The sequence below is a fragment of the Triticum aestivum genome, chromosome 5B (assembly GCF_018294505.1).
Source record: "Triticum aestivum cultivar Chinese Spring chromosome 5B, IWGSC CS RefSeq v2.1, whole genome shotgun sequence".
Lineage (NCBI taxonomy): Eukaryota > Viridiplantae > Streptophyta > Magnoliopsida > Poales > Poaceae > Triticum > Triticum aestivum.
The window spans coordinates 209,190,084-209,204,783 of NC_057807.1; positions in this window are offsets into that span (position 1 = coordinate 209,190,084).

The following is a 14,700-nucleotide window of genomic DNA, read 5'->3' on the forward strand; positions in this document are numbered from 1 at the left end:
GCGAAGGCTCCAAGATGGAATCTCGCGGATACAGAAGGTTACGGTGGTGGAAATTGTGTTTCGTTGGCTCCTTGGATGTTTTCGGGGTACGTGGGTATATATAGGAGGAAGAAGTATGTCGGTGGCCACCCGAGGGGCCCACATGATAGGGGGCACGCCTAGAGGGGGTGGGCGTGCCCTCCTGTATCGTGGCCGCCTCGGCTACTTCTTGACTTGCACTCCAAGTCCTATGGATCACGTTCGTTCCAAAAATCATGCTCCCGAAGGTTTCAGTCCGTTCGGACTCCGTTTGATATTCCTTTTCTTCGAAATATTGAAATAGGCAAAAAAACAGCAATACGTGCCGGGCCTCCGGTTAGTAGGTTAGTCCCAAAAATGATATAAATGTGTAAAATAAAGCCCATAAACATCGAAAAGGGGTAATATAATAGCATGGAACAATCAAAAATTATAGATACGTCGGAGACATGTCAGGGAGTATCGAGACATTCCTGCCTGCGGCCCACCACGTGGCTCCATCAACGGCCTGGTACGGCCCAGCTTCAACATCAGCGATCCAAGACCCTCGCGAGGGGCCAAGCCTCGCGAGAAGTACGATGCCAAGACCGCCGAGGGGACCGGCCTCTTCAGGCTGGCTCCCGAGGGGCAGAGAGTTCTATGCAAGGTACACCTCACGAGGCTCAGCTGACGTGAGCCATGACGAATAAGGCCAGGCGGGCGCCATGTGGGTGCCAACGGGCGCAGAGCACCAGTTTCCTCTTCGGTGCAAGGGAGACAAGACGCAGGTGCAGAGTCTCGAGGAATCAGCCAAAGGTTTCCATTCAGGTGCAACAAGACCAAGACCACCAGGACGGAAGGACGAAGGTCATCACCGAGCCCACCGTAGTGTCACGACCATGGGCTTTTCGCAGGCTGAAAGTGCAACTATCCCTGGGTGGTTTTGGTAATGATTAACAACATATAGCTCACTGAACTAATGCCATTTCAAGATAAATATTTCAGGAAAGTTCAATGATTGGCATGGCATGGATTAGGATTGTGGACCCCTCAAAATGCTAAGGCCAAAAGATTGGCTCAAGCTCTAAAGTCCAAGACTCTACATTTTCTATTTTTAGTGATCCAAGATCACATTGAGTCTATTGGAAAGCCAATAATATTAAAAGGGGATGAGGTGTTGCTTAATGGCTTGCTTGCTCAAAATGCTTAGTGATATGCCTCAAAGCCCTCAACCACTTTCTCATATCCACATATGTCCCAAACCAAAAGTCAAACTCGGCCCCACCAATTTGATCCATCCGGCGCCACCGAGTTCATTTGACATAGCCACTGCCAGAAACCCTAGTCACTTCGGTCTCACCGATAGGGATCTCGGTCTCACTGAGATGGGGTTGCAAAATCTCTGTTTCCCTTCGTAATCGGTCTAACCGAGATGAGTGATCGGTCCCACCAAGTCTGCAATGCAAACTCTCTGTTTCCTTTTTGTAACGCTTCGGTCCCACCGAGACGAGCGAATCGGTCCCACAGAGTTTGCCTGACCAACTCTCTAGTTAGCTTATTACCAAAGTCGGTCCAAAAGAGTTTGTGTAATTGGTCAAACCGAGATTACGTTATGCCCTAACCCTAATGACCTCGGTCCCGCTGAGTTGACATGTCGGTCCCACCAAAATTGCCTAACGGTCACGTTATGTACTGGATCGGTCCGACCGAGTTTTCTGATTCGGTCCCATCGAGTTTGGTATATTGTGTGTAACGGTTAGATTTTGTGTGGAGGCTATATATACCCCTCCACCCTCTCCTCATTCATGAGGGAAGCCATCAGAACGTGCCTACACTTCCACTACTCATTTTCTGAGAGAGAGCCACCTACTCATGTGTTGAGACCAAGATATTACAATCCAACCATATGAATCTTGATCTCTAGCCTTCCCCAAGTTGCTTTCCACTCAAATCATCTTTCCACCAAATCCAATCCTATGAGAGTGAGTTGAGTGTTGGGGAGACTATCATTTGAAGCACAAGAGCAAGGAGTTCATCATCAACACACCATCTATTACCTTTTGGAGAGTGGTGTCTCCTAGATTGGTTAGGTGTCACTTGGGAGCCTCCAACAAGATTGTGGAGTTGAAACAAGGAGTTTGTAAGGGCAAGGGGATCGCCTAATTCGTGAAGATCTACTCTAGTGAGGCAAGTCCTTTGTGGGCGATGGCCATGGTGGGATAGAAAAGGTTGCTTCTTTGTGGACCCTTCGTGGGTGGAGCCCTTTGTGGACTCGCGTAGCCGTTACCCTTCGTGGGTTGAAGTCTCCATCAACGTGGATGTACGATAACACCACCTATCGGAACCACACCAAAAACATTTGTGTCTCCAATTGCGTTTGCACACTCCAATCCCGTACCTTTACATTCTTGCAAGTTGCATGCTTTACTTTCCGCTGCTTATATACTCTTTGCATGCTTCCATGAATTGTGTTAAGATTCCCTGACTTGTGCTAAGTTGATAAAATCTCCCAAGAACTAAAATTGGGAAAAGGTTAAGTTTTTATTTGGTCAAGTAGTCTAATCACCCCCCCCCCCTCTAGACATACTTCCGATCCTACAATTGGTATCAGAGCTTTGGTCTCCATTTGCCTTGATTTCCATAGCTTTTGGTGATCGTAGCCTTGGTTTCACAACCTAGGAGAGTATGGCGTCTAGCGAGGGAAATTACCACCGTAGAGGTCCTTACTTTGATGGTACAAATTTTGCTAATTGGAAGCATAAGATGAAAATGCATATTCTTGGACATAACCCCGCCGTTTGGGCTATTGTGTGTATTGGCTTGCAAGGTGAATTCTTCGATGGGAGAGAACCGAACCGTGAAGCTACCGTGGAAGAATTGAAGATGCTGCAATACAACGCTCAAGCTTGTGATATCCTCTTCAATGGATTGTGCCCCAAAGAATTCAACAAAATCAGCTGCCTTGAGAATGCAAAGGAAATTTGGCATAATTTAATTGATATGCACGAAGTTACCGACTCTGTCAAGGAATCCAAATTGGATGTGCTTCAAAGTCAACTTGACAAGTTCAAAATGAAGGATGGTGAAGGTGTCGCTGAAATGTACTCTAGGCTTGCTCTCATCACAAATGAGATTGCCGGCTTAGGAAGTGAAGAGATGACCGATAAATTCATCATCAAGAAGATCCTAAGAGCCTTGGATGGAAAATGATACCATGTGCACATTGATCCAAATGATGCCCAATTACGAAGATCTCAAGCCAACGGAAGTCATTGGAAGAATTGTTGCTCATGAGATGTCACTCAAGGATAAGGAAGAGCTTCACAACAAGTCAAGTGGTGCTTACGAAGCCTCATGTGATGCTCCTACGTCGTCAAGTGAGAAACAAACCTTCAATGAGGAATTGAGCCTAATGGTGAAAAACTTCAACAAGTTCTGAAAGAGTAGAAGCAACGAAAGAAGCTTCAAGTAAAGGTCCTACAATGACAAAAGATCTTCGAGTCATGAACGTAATTGCTACAATTGTGGAAGAGAAGAATGAGTGTACGGCTCCTTACAAAAGGAGAGAAGATTCACCTAGAAGAAGAAGTAGAAGAGAAGAATCACCACCAAGAGAGAGAAGGAGTAGAGATGATCATTATGAATGAAGAACCTCCCGGAGAAGCAAGGATTTGGAAAGGAAGGACAAGTCATCAAAGAGCTACACAAAGTGAAGACATCAAGCTCATGTTGGTGAATGGGTGTCTGGCTCCGACTCCGACCATCACTCCGAGAGAAGCTATTACTCCGACTCCGAATATACTCAAGATGAAGGTGTTGCCGGTCTAGCACTTGTGACAACCAACTCCTACGACATATATGACTCACCAAATGAAGGAATTGGAAGATGCTTCATGGCTAAAGGCCCAAAGGTATCACACCCTGAGTATGTTGATATCAATAGTGATGAAGATGACTTGTTAGGTGATGATTTACTTGTTGACAACTCTAGTGATGAATACTATGACGAAACGACAATTTATCATGCTAATCAAGATCAAACGAATGACGATGATAAGGAGAAGATTGAGCGTCTAACTAAAGAACTAAACACTCTTAAGTTAGCTCTGAAGCTACCTTGGAAGATCATCGAGAACTTTTAAAGACTCATGAGAAGTTACGCTTTGAAAAGCTCAACCTTGAGCAAGAACAAGAGTTTTTAAAGGCAATCAATGATGATCTTCGCAAGAAAAGTTCTTCTTACATTGCCAAGCATTTACTCTTATCTACTTACATGCCACAAGTAAAGTCTAGCAACAAGAGTAAGAAAGATTCTTCTTCTAGTAGTAACAATAATCATGCTAAATCCAATGGTGTTTCTTCTAGTGGTTCTCTTGATTACACTAATGATTCTCTTAGCCAAGTCACACTTGAGGAAGAAAATGGATTATTGAAGGGAATTATGGAGAAAGGTGTCTACAAGAGCCTTGCCAGAAGTAAGCAATTTGAGGAAATTGTATGCAAGCAAGGAAGGCACCGGAAGAATCAAGGTGTTTATTTCGAACGAAAGTTCAATGCCAATGGAGTTGAGTGGGAAGAAGATCAATACCCTAAGACGATGTTTGTTCCCCAACAAGAGAAGTATGACCCTACTTCTTTTCAAGGAACACAAGCTCAAGATGATCTTCCACCACAAGACCACAAGCAAAAAGGCAAGGATAGGCTTCAAGAGGAGATTGATGCATTTGAAGAAGCTCCCAAGGCCTTGGTCAAGTGGGTTCCCAAGACTACATCAAGTTCTACTTCATCAAGTTCCACTACAACCCCAAGGATTCCCATCAAGATGATGTGGATCCCAAATAAGAAGGACTAGAGAGTTCTTGAGGGTGACTCCGCCAATATACTTCACTCACATCATTTTGGCAAGGAGAAGTGCAATCTACTTCCACATCTTGCACTAGTTCAAGGAGTCACAAACCCTCTTGTTGGTAAGACAAGGGACAAGGTAACCTAATGCTTTCATGGACATCATCTTGTGTGTGCATCACTCTATGTCTATGGATATCCTTGTTTGTTCCTTGTGGGACTAACCCGTGTAGGTATTGAAAGTGAACCTCACTCCAATGGACTGCTCCAAATGATCTACAACAACATTGAGCATCCACATCTTCAACACCTACATGAAGTCATCATCGACAAAACTCAAGGTTAGTTCATCCCTCTTAAGGGGGGATCTCACATCTAGGGGGAGCTTTACTCTAAAGAATTGAGCTAAAGCAACTCTAATGGTGTGAACACAACGATGCTTTATGTAAAAGTGGTAACCCCACTTGTGCTTAGCGATGAGTATGACCTATGATCAAATGTTCTCATTTGACTCCTAAGTCAATATACTCATATATAGATGACCTAGTCATCGCCAATTGGTTCATAGATGCTAGAATTGGTTGTGCATGCTTTGTCACATATTTCATTTGCCATTTTATTGTGTGAGCATGTCGTTTGCATATTCTACTCATTCGAGGACATCCACTTGTTGTTTTGTTTGTTTGGTTTCTTTTTCTCCTTTGCCAAGTGGATGGACAAGAATGCCTAAGAACCTTCTCTAGCTATCTATGCTTTTCTCGTCTCAAACTCTATTCATGCTACATCACAAAGTTTGATCAAGTCAGATTCGAACCACTCTGTGTGAGGAGCACTCGAAGTCCCCGATTCGTCATAGACTTAAACTTCCAAAACTTCTTTGTGCATTTCGGTCAGATCGAGACATCCATTTTGGTCAAACCGGGTTCACTAAGTTGATCTAGGTTTTCATCTCGGTGCAACCGATTTGAACATTTTGGTCACACCGAGTTCCAGCAACCGCTTGCGATTCTGCAATCTCGGTGCCACCGAGTTGTTCCACTCAGTCACACCGACAGGGTCGGGATATAAATACCCACGGGTGAGATTTTGGAAATTACTTCAAATCCCCTCAGCCCGTGCGTGTCCTGCTCTGCCTCCTCGGGTCTCCGGATCGCCTCCTCGCCGCCAGCGACCTCCAGTCGTTGGATTCTGCCACCGTCGACGGATTCTGCTCTGCCGTCGCCGCCGTAGCGAACACCCACCGTTCTAGGGTACGTGTTCGACCCCTTGTGCTGTCTTTTTAACTCTAATTATTAGCACAAGGACAATGCCATGATTCTTGCCACGAATGAGATTGATCTATCCAGCTAAATCTTCCTTAGGGCTAGTTTTATTCGAAAATGTTAGGGTTAGCTCTCCGCAGAACTCATCTCGGACCGACCAAAACGTAGAAATCGGTCTCACCGATTCGGCTTAGGCCATTGCACATGCACTTTTTGGTCTGACCGAAAATTGCAAATCGGTGTGACCGAGTTCAAGATTCTGCGAAACCCTAGCAATATCGGTGCCACCAAACTGTGACTCGGTATGACCAAGTTCACTAGTTTAGGTTGCAAGTATTGCTTCTGTATCACCGAGTTTGTCAATTCGGTAGCTCCAAGATCATTTCTGTAGAGAGAACTAAAACTAAGGTTTTGACTCAATTTGTTTTGCAAGACCTCTGTACTTTGTGATGCTGACCAACTCTACCTTATCTACAACCTATTCACAGTCTCTGCTGACAGTTTTCCTGCAAGATGTCTGACCAGAGTGACAGCCAGAATAGATCTGAACAACAAGAGCAGTTGAGTGAGGGCACTAGCCCCTCCAGCTGCTATGATGAGGGCAGCAGGAGCACACCTAGTAACTTGCCCAAGGCAGCTACTAGAGCAAGAAAGAAGAGAACTTCAGATTCAGAAGATGAAGATTATGTTGCAGCTGAGGATGAGGCCACTTCAAAGAAGAAAGTGCTGAAGAAAGAATATGGTACTACTGCTTCAACCAAGCCAGGGTTGAACAAGAAAGCACCAGCAAGGAGAGTTCCTATGTCTAAGTCTAGAGCCTCCACTCAAGAAACTTTGGGATCTGAACCCAAAGAGACTGTTGCAGAAGGGAAGAAGAGGAAAGAGAGGGTCAAGAAGACCACTGTCAGGATCATTGGCAAGCCCTCTATGATGAAAGATTCTGAAGAGGAAGAGGAAGAGGATGCTGCTCCAGGACCTAAGGCACAAAATCTAATGGGAGATGCAATTAAGTCAGGGGCTGCTTCTAAGCCCAAACATGCTCCCAAAGCTGCTGCTCCAGCCACCAAGACTGCACCCAAGAGGAGTACAAGAAACATTCCTGCAGAGGAGAAGAACAAGGCCCCAGTGCCTAAAGTTGAAGAAGAAGAAGCTAAAGCCCAAGTGCTAAGGAAGCTCAAATCAAAGATTCCAGACCACAATGATACACATCATGTGGCAGAGGACATGAGCATCAGGAAGGATGCATGTCAGATACTTTGAAGGAAAAATGACCCATATGTTGTAAGAAGGAGAACAGCTGTGGATTACAGGTTCCACACTAAGGAACAGCAAGATTTCTATGAGACTATTCTGCTTGACAAGAAGCCAGTTGTATGTGACATGAGATGGGTTGACTTGACATACATTAGAGAAAATGAAGATCACTTCCCAGGTGTCTATGATAGCTTCAAGGCTTGTGAAGTGGACAAGTTTGTTGGCCAGAAGCTCACTAAGTGGACTGATGAGCTGATTATGCAATTTTACTCCACTGCTCACTTCTATCCTGATGGCAGGATTGTATGGATGTCAGAAAGTACTAGGTACCAATCCACTGTTGATGAATGGGCCAGATTGATAAATGCCCCAGAAGCTTATGAGGATGACTTGGATGTGTATGCCAAGAAGAAGAAAGACCATAACTCAATGGCAAGTATGTACAAGGAAATTCCTGAAGCAGACTTGGAAACTCACAAGCTTGGTTCAGTGAAGCACTTATTGTCAGGCCTGCCTACAATCAATACCATACTGAGGCATACTCTTTTGCCCAAGTCGGGAGATCACAGAATGATAAGAGGACATTCCATCAACTTGCTGCACATATTTGATGTTCCTCAGAAGTTCAAAGTGATGAGTCTGATTGTGGAAACAATCAAGAGGACAGCTGCAGATCAGAAGAGGTCTTGTGGGTATGATCCACAAATTCAGGTGCTCATCAATTCCAAGATGGGCACATGCACTTATTTTTTGGACAAGGAGCATTTACCTCTCAAGCCAAATTTTGAGGATACCACTGTTGTCTTGGATGAGAAAGATCCTTCCTTAGTGCAAGCACATGAGAAGAGAGAGAAGGCAAGGGCAGAGAAAGCTGCAAAGATGCCACGTGCTGAAGAGGCATCTTAGGTGTTCTTAAAGAGTAAACAAGATCAGCTTGGATACCTGATCCAATTCACCTTGAGGATTGAGAAGGGCTTGGCCACCCCGACTCAAAATCAGGAGAGTTTGGAGAGGATCATTGAACAGAAATTCTATGATCTTGATGTCAAAGTAACTGAGATTCAATCAGTAGTGGAGCAACTCCAGGGGGAAGTAGAGGAGAAGAAAGCAAGTCTACTACAGATGCTTTCACAAGAGTGCCAAGAGGTCAGAGGTCTGCTGCAGTGCATGTTCCTGATACTAGAGCCACTACATCTGCACCAGCAGCCACAGCATCAGTGCCACCTCCAGCAGCCACTCCACCAGCTCCAGCTACATCAATAGAAGCCTTCATCCTTGGAGTCATCTCTACACCACCTCATGAAGACCAAGCCCGAGAGACGTATAGCACTACACATATTTTTAACTTTTTGGTAACTTGTTGCCAAAGGGGGAGAAATATGTATAGATCATAGTCTGAGAGAGAGAGAGAGAGTTGTTTTTGTCTCTCTTTGCACTTTATTTGCTTGATACTTTATTGTGTGTTTGCTTGATACATTATGTCTTTTGTGAGATACTTGGATGATCATGTGTTTGATCATATGCTACCTTAATGTGTGCTTGAATGATATTATCCCTCATATCCATTTATGATCATTCACTTTGCTTGGTGATGAGTGCATGTTTTCAATTGTCATCATTTTGAGCGCTCCACCAAGATGTATGTGACATGGAAGAGTGACCCATGATCCTAACACATTGTGCATTTGCAGTCCAAAGCAAATTTTAAATAATGCATAAATTAAGGGGGGGGCTCTTGCCTGTCACATACTTCTCAAAGTGACGATGTATTTCAATCTTATTATCATCTGTCGAAGCTTTCATCTATATGTTGTCATCAATTACCAAAAGGGGGGAGATTGAAAGTGCAACTATCCCTAGGTGGTTTTGGTAATGATTAACAACATATAGCTCATTGAGCTAATGCCATTTCAAGATAAATATTTCAGGAAAGTTCAGTGATTGGCATGGCATGGATTAGGACTGTGGACCCCTCAAAATGCTAAGGACAAAAGATTGGCTCAAGCTCTAAAGTCCAAGACTCTACGTTTTCTATTTTTAGTGATCTAAGATCACATTGAGTCTATAGGAAAGCCAATACTATTAAGGGCTAGTTCTTTTGGGTGATTCTCCCAGAATTGCCCCCTCCCCAGCTTCTCCCAGAATCGCCACTCCATATTTTTTTACAATCCTATCTAGTTAAGGTCTAATTAGCTAGGATTGTAAAAAACATATGGAGTGGTGATTCTGGGAGAAGCTGGGGGGGAGATTCTGGTAGAATCGCCCAAAAGAACTGGCCCTAAAAGGGTTGAGGTGTTGCTTACTGGCTTGCTTGCTCAAAATGCTTAGTGATATGCCTCAAAGCCCTCAACCAGTTTATCATATCCACATATGACCCAAACCAAAAGTCAAACTCGGCCCCACCGATTTGATCCATCCGGCGCCACCGAGTTCATTTGACATAGCCACTGCCAGAAACCCTAGTCACTTCGGTCTCACTGATAGGGATCTCGGTCTCACCGAGATGGGGTTGCAAACTCTTTGTGTCCCTTCGTAACGTTTTGGTCTAACCGAGATGAGTGATCGGTCCCACCGTGTCTGCAATGCAAACTCTCTGTTTCCTTTTTGTAACGCTTCGGTCCCACCGAGACGAGCGAATCAGTCGCACCGAGTTTGCCTGAACAACCCTCTAGTTAGCTTATTACCAAAGTCGGTCCAACCGAGTTTGTGTAATCGGTCAAACCGAGATTACGTTATGCCCTAACCCTAATGACATCGGTCCCATCGAGTTGACATGTCGGTCCCACCGAATTTGCCTAATGGCCACATTATGTACTGGATCGGTCCAACCGAGTTTTCTGATTCGGTCCCACCGAGTTTGGTATATTGTGTGTAACGGTTAGAGTTTGTGTGGAGGCTATGTATACCCCTCCACCCTCTCCTCATTCATGAGGGAAGCCATCAGAATGTGCCTACACTTCCATTACTCATTTTTTGAGAGAGAGCCACCTACTCATGTGTTGAGACCAAGATATTCCAATCCAACCATATGAATCTTGATCTCTAGCCTTCCCCTGGTTGCTTTCCACTCAAATCATCTTTCCACCAAATCCAATCTTATGAGAGTGAGTTGAGGGTTGGGGAGACTATCATTTGAAGCACAAGAGCAAGGAGTTCATCATCAACACACCATCTATTACCTTTTGGAGAGTGGTGTCTCCTAGATTTGTTAGGTGTCACTTGGGAGCCTCCGACAAGATTGTGGAGTTGAACCAAGGAGTTTGTAAGGGCAAGGAGATGGCCTACTTTGTGAAGACCTACCCTAGTGAGGCTAGTCCTTCATGGGCGATGGCCATGGTGGGATAGACAAGGTTGATTCTTCGTGGACCCTTCGTGGGTGGAGCCCTCCATGGACTCGCGCAACTGTTACCCTTCATGGGTTGAAGTCTCCATCAACGTGGATGTACAATAGCACCACCTATCGGAACCACGCCAAAAACATCCGCGTCTCCAATTGCGTTTGCACACTCCAATCCCATCCCTTTACATTCTTGCAAGTTGCATGCTTTACTTCCCGCTGCTTATATACTCTTTGCATGCTTGCATGAATTGTGTTAAGATTGCTTGACTTGTGCTAAGTTGATAAAATCTGCCAAGAACTAAAACTGGGAAAAGGTTAAGTTTTTATTTGATCAAGTAGCCTAATCATCCCCTCTAGACATACTTTCGATCCTACACAGGCGAAGACCACTTTAGTCATGATACGTTGTACTAGTTGTCCCCTTTCTAATCCGGCCGTTGTGGGATCCCTTCCCGCCAACATTTGGGAAGAGGACCAAGGACACTATAAATAGGACTTAGACACCACCATAGAGGGGGGTCAGATCCACTATCATTTGATCCAGTTCACACACCACCAGCTCTCTTGAGCCCAAGAACACATCACCTCCTCAGGCTAGTTCATCCACTATACTAGTTCATCCTCAGCCCTTCGAGGCAATCCACCAAAAAGGCTGGAGTAGGGCATTACACCGCAAGGTGGCCCGAACCAGGATATACTGCTGTATCTCTTTGTCCCTTCGAGCTCGACACGCTAGGCCTAGGAGGATCGCGAGTAGGCAGGCTGGGTAGGTTTAGATCTCCGCACGCACTCCAGAGTTTCAACCTTTCAAGGGTTTGCGGAACTCGTAATCTGACATTTGGTGCGCCAGGTAGGGGTGCGTCAGATCTTCTCTTCCGTCGATCGATCCACCGTCCCTCCGACACCTCCATGGCTGACGCACGCCGAGCTCGCGCTAAGCGTTGAGCCACAGTCGCCGCTTGCGTTGCCCAGACGGCTCCAGTGGGCGATGGTTGTGCTCGTCGTGCTCCATCTCCGGTGGCCAATGCCGCCACGGGCCCTGCCGGCCACGAGTAGCAAGCTTGTTCACTGCACCCTTCGGTGCACCGGGATGGGCGCACCGCCACTCCGTCACTAACCCTAGCAGCTTCATCGTCCCCCGCGCGTCACGGCTCGGCAAACGCGCAGGCCACACTGCTCATGGCGCGGGAGCTCTTTGCTACCGTCCGGTCAATGACTTCTACGAGGAGTGGCCCGAGCAGATCGCTAAGCTCGTCAGCGGCCGGGGGCTCCGCTGCACCGGCCGCTCACTGCCTCAGTAGCCACCTACCGCGGGCGACGTGGCTCACGGGGCTTCTCCACCACCTCCGGCCTAGGGCGTCATCATCGAGCCCAAGGCGTGTGGTGTCGTGGCGCGACTCGCCGCTCCAGGCGCCTGCGCGGGAAGAGGTGAGCTGCCAGGTGGTGCAGCGGCCTCAAGGAGAAGCACGCGTACTTCCTGCACCCCCACATCAGGCCCGCGTGCCGCCACAGGAGGTGGCGGTGCGCGTGCACGAGGACCAAGTTCCACCTCCTTGTCGGGCCCCCGTGGCCACGGCAGGATGTCACGCATTCACCTCGGAGCTTCGCAACGTCATCAGCCCGAGCAGTTTCAAGCCTGACCTGCCCCCATGCTATGACGGCACCACCAACCCCGCCGGCCCCGCCGACCCCGCCGAGTTCCTGCAGCTCTACGAGCTGAGCATCGAGCCAACCAGCAGCGACGAGAAGATCATGGCAAACTGGTTCCCCATGGCCCTCAAGGACGACGCGCGTTCTTGTCTCCTGAATCTCCCCGAGGGATCGGTCTCTTCCTGGGAGGAGATGCGCGGCCGCTTCATCACCAACTTCTAGGGCACTCGCGACCGTTTGCCGACCGCGGGTGACCTGCGTTGCATCAAGCAGCAGCTAGGAGAGACCCTGCAAAAGTACATCCAGTGCTTCAACAATGTCCGCCTCAAGATCCCCAAGGTGTCGGACGAGGCCATCATCTCAGGATTCACTGATGGTGCCCGCAATGTCAAGATGAAGGAGGAGCTCGCCATCCACGAGGACCTCTGCACAGCCTTGGAGATGTTCAATATGGCGAACAAGTGTGCAAGGGCTGAGGAGGGGCGCCTCTCCCTCCTTGAGCTCCCCGATGCTGACCCCGAAGACAAGAAGGCCAAGACCAAGGACGTAAAGTGCAAAGGGCCGGCTGAGGGAGTCCTGGACTAGGGGGTGTCCGGATAGCCGGACTATCATCATCGGCCGGACACCAAGACTATGAAGATACAAGATTGAAGACTTCGTCCCGTGTCCGGATGGGACTTTCCTTGGCGTGGAAGGCAAGATTGGCAATACGGATATGTAGATCTCCTACCATTGTAACCGACTCTGTGTAACCCTAGCCCTCTCCGGTGTCTATATAAACCGGAGGGCTTTAGTCCATAGGACGAACAACCATTACAACAATCATACCATAGGCTAGCTTCTAGGGTTTAGCCTCCTTGATCTCGTGGTAGATCCACTCTTGTACTACCCATATCATCAATATTAATCAAGCAGGACTAGGGTTTTACCTCCATCGAGAGGGCCCGAACCTGGGTAAAAACATTGTGTCCCTTGTCTCCTGTTACCATCCGCCTAGACGCACAGTTTGGGACCCCCTACCCGAGATCCGCCGGTTTTGACACCGACATTGGTGCTTTCATTGAGACTTACTCTATGCCGTCGCGATCAGGAAGGATGCCTCTTCCCGTCTTTAAAGACAGTATCATCGCCAAAGGAGCCTTGGCCGCCGGCCAAACTTTCCGGCTAGGTGGTTTTCTCATGACCGCCTGTTCGGCCATCGCTTCGACGATGACCTCTCGGGTCATCAAAAGCAATCTTCACGTCAACTCGGAATTCGCTGAGCAGCTGGATCCAATAGAGCTCTCGTCCGTAAACGAGCTCTTGGATTGCGTCGCCGCCCTAGGAGTCGATACAGACTACAATCAGATTGGGCTTAAAACCGATCTAAGAGAGATTAACTCTCCCCAGGTTACCCACCATGTTGCGGTGGTAGAGGAACAATGCGGCGACTCTTCTTCTGTATTGAAAACTAGTTATGTCCGGACTCCTGAACCCTCCATGCCGGATTCCTGCGGAGGGACAGACGTCGATCAAGCACTGAACCTAAACTCAGGCATCGGAGCAGACTCGTTGGACAACGTCCAGCAATCCAAGCTTCCAAATTCGGAATTTTTTCGGCCTTTGAGCCTCAAGATGGGCAGGGTTCCGAACTCAATTCCTCCCACCCACCCAAACATATGCGATCTATCTCAAATCTGGCAAGAGCCCGCTGAAACAGTACATCATTACTGGGCCAGATTCCTCCTGGTTATGGACAGTATAAAAGACTGCCGTGAGGAAAACGCAATTTCGATTTTCTGTAGTAATTGCACGGACAAGGGAATCTTGAACGCCATAAGTCATCGTGAAATCACACGCTTCGCCGACCTGGCGTCCATAGTACGAAAGTACTGTGCGATGGAGAGTTTCCGGAAAACCGAAACTAAGTTTTGGGACAATCCGGCTCCGAATACAACCCTAGTCCGAAACAAAAGGGTGCATCATGCTCAGGCACCCGGTACAAAAAGCAAAAAGCAAAAACCCCATAAAGGGCAAGGAACCGTACTGGAGGGATGGCTCAGCGGACCCTGTAAAATTCACAGTACAGAGGGCGCCACTCCAACACATAGCCTTCGAGCATGTTGGATACTGCGACAGGTGGCCAAAAGTGGCGAAGAGCTTCTAGCCCCGGAGAACCACTCCAACAGTACCAGTACGGTATCAACAGTCTTCGATACTTTCGCATCAAATAATATGCGGAAACGAACGATCCGCAGCCTCGCCGAAGTCTACCAAGTAGCAACAACAAATCCATGGAGCGACACGGCTATCACCTTCAACGCCAGCGACGAACCTAAATTCCGAACTGCCCGAGCACCAGCCGCATTGGTC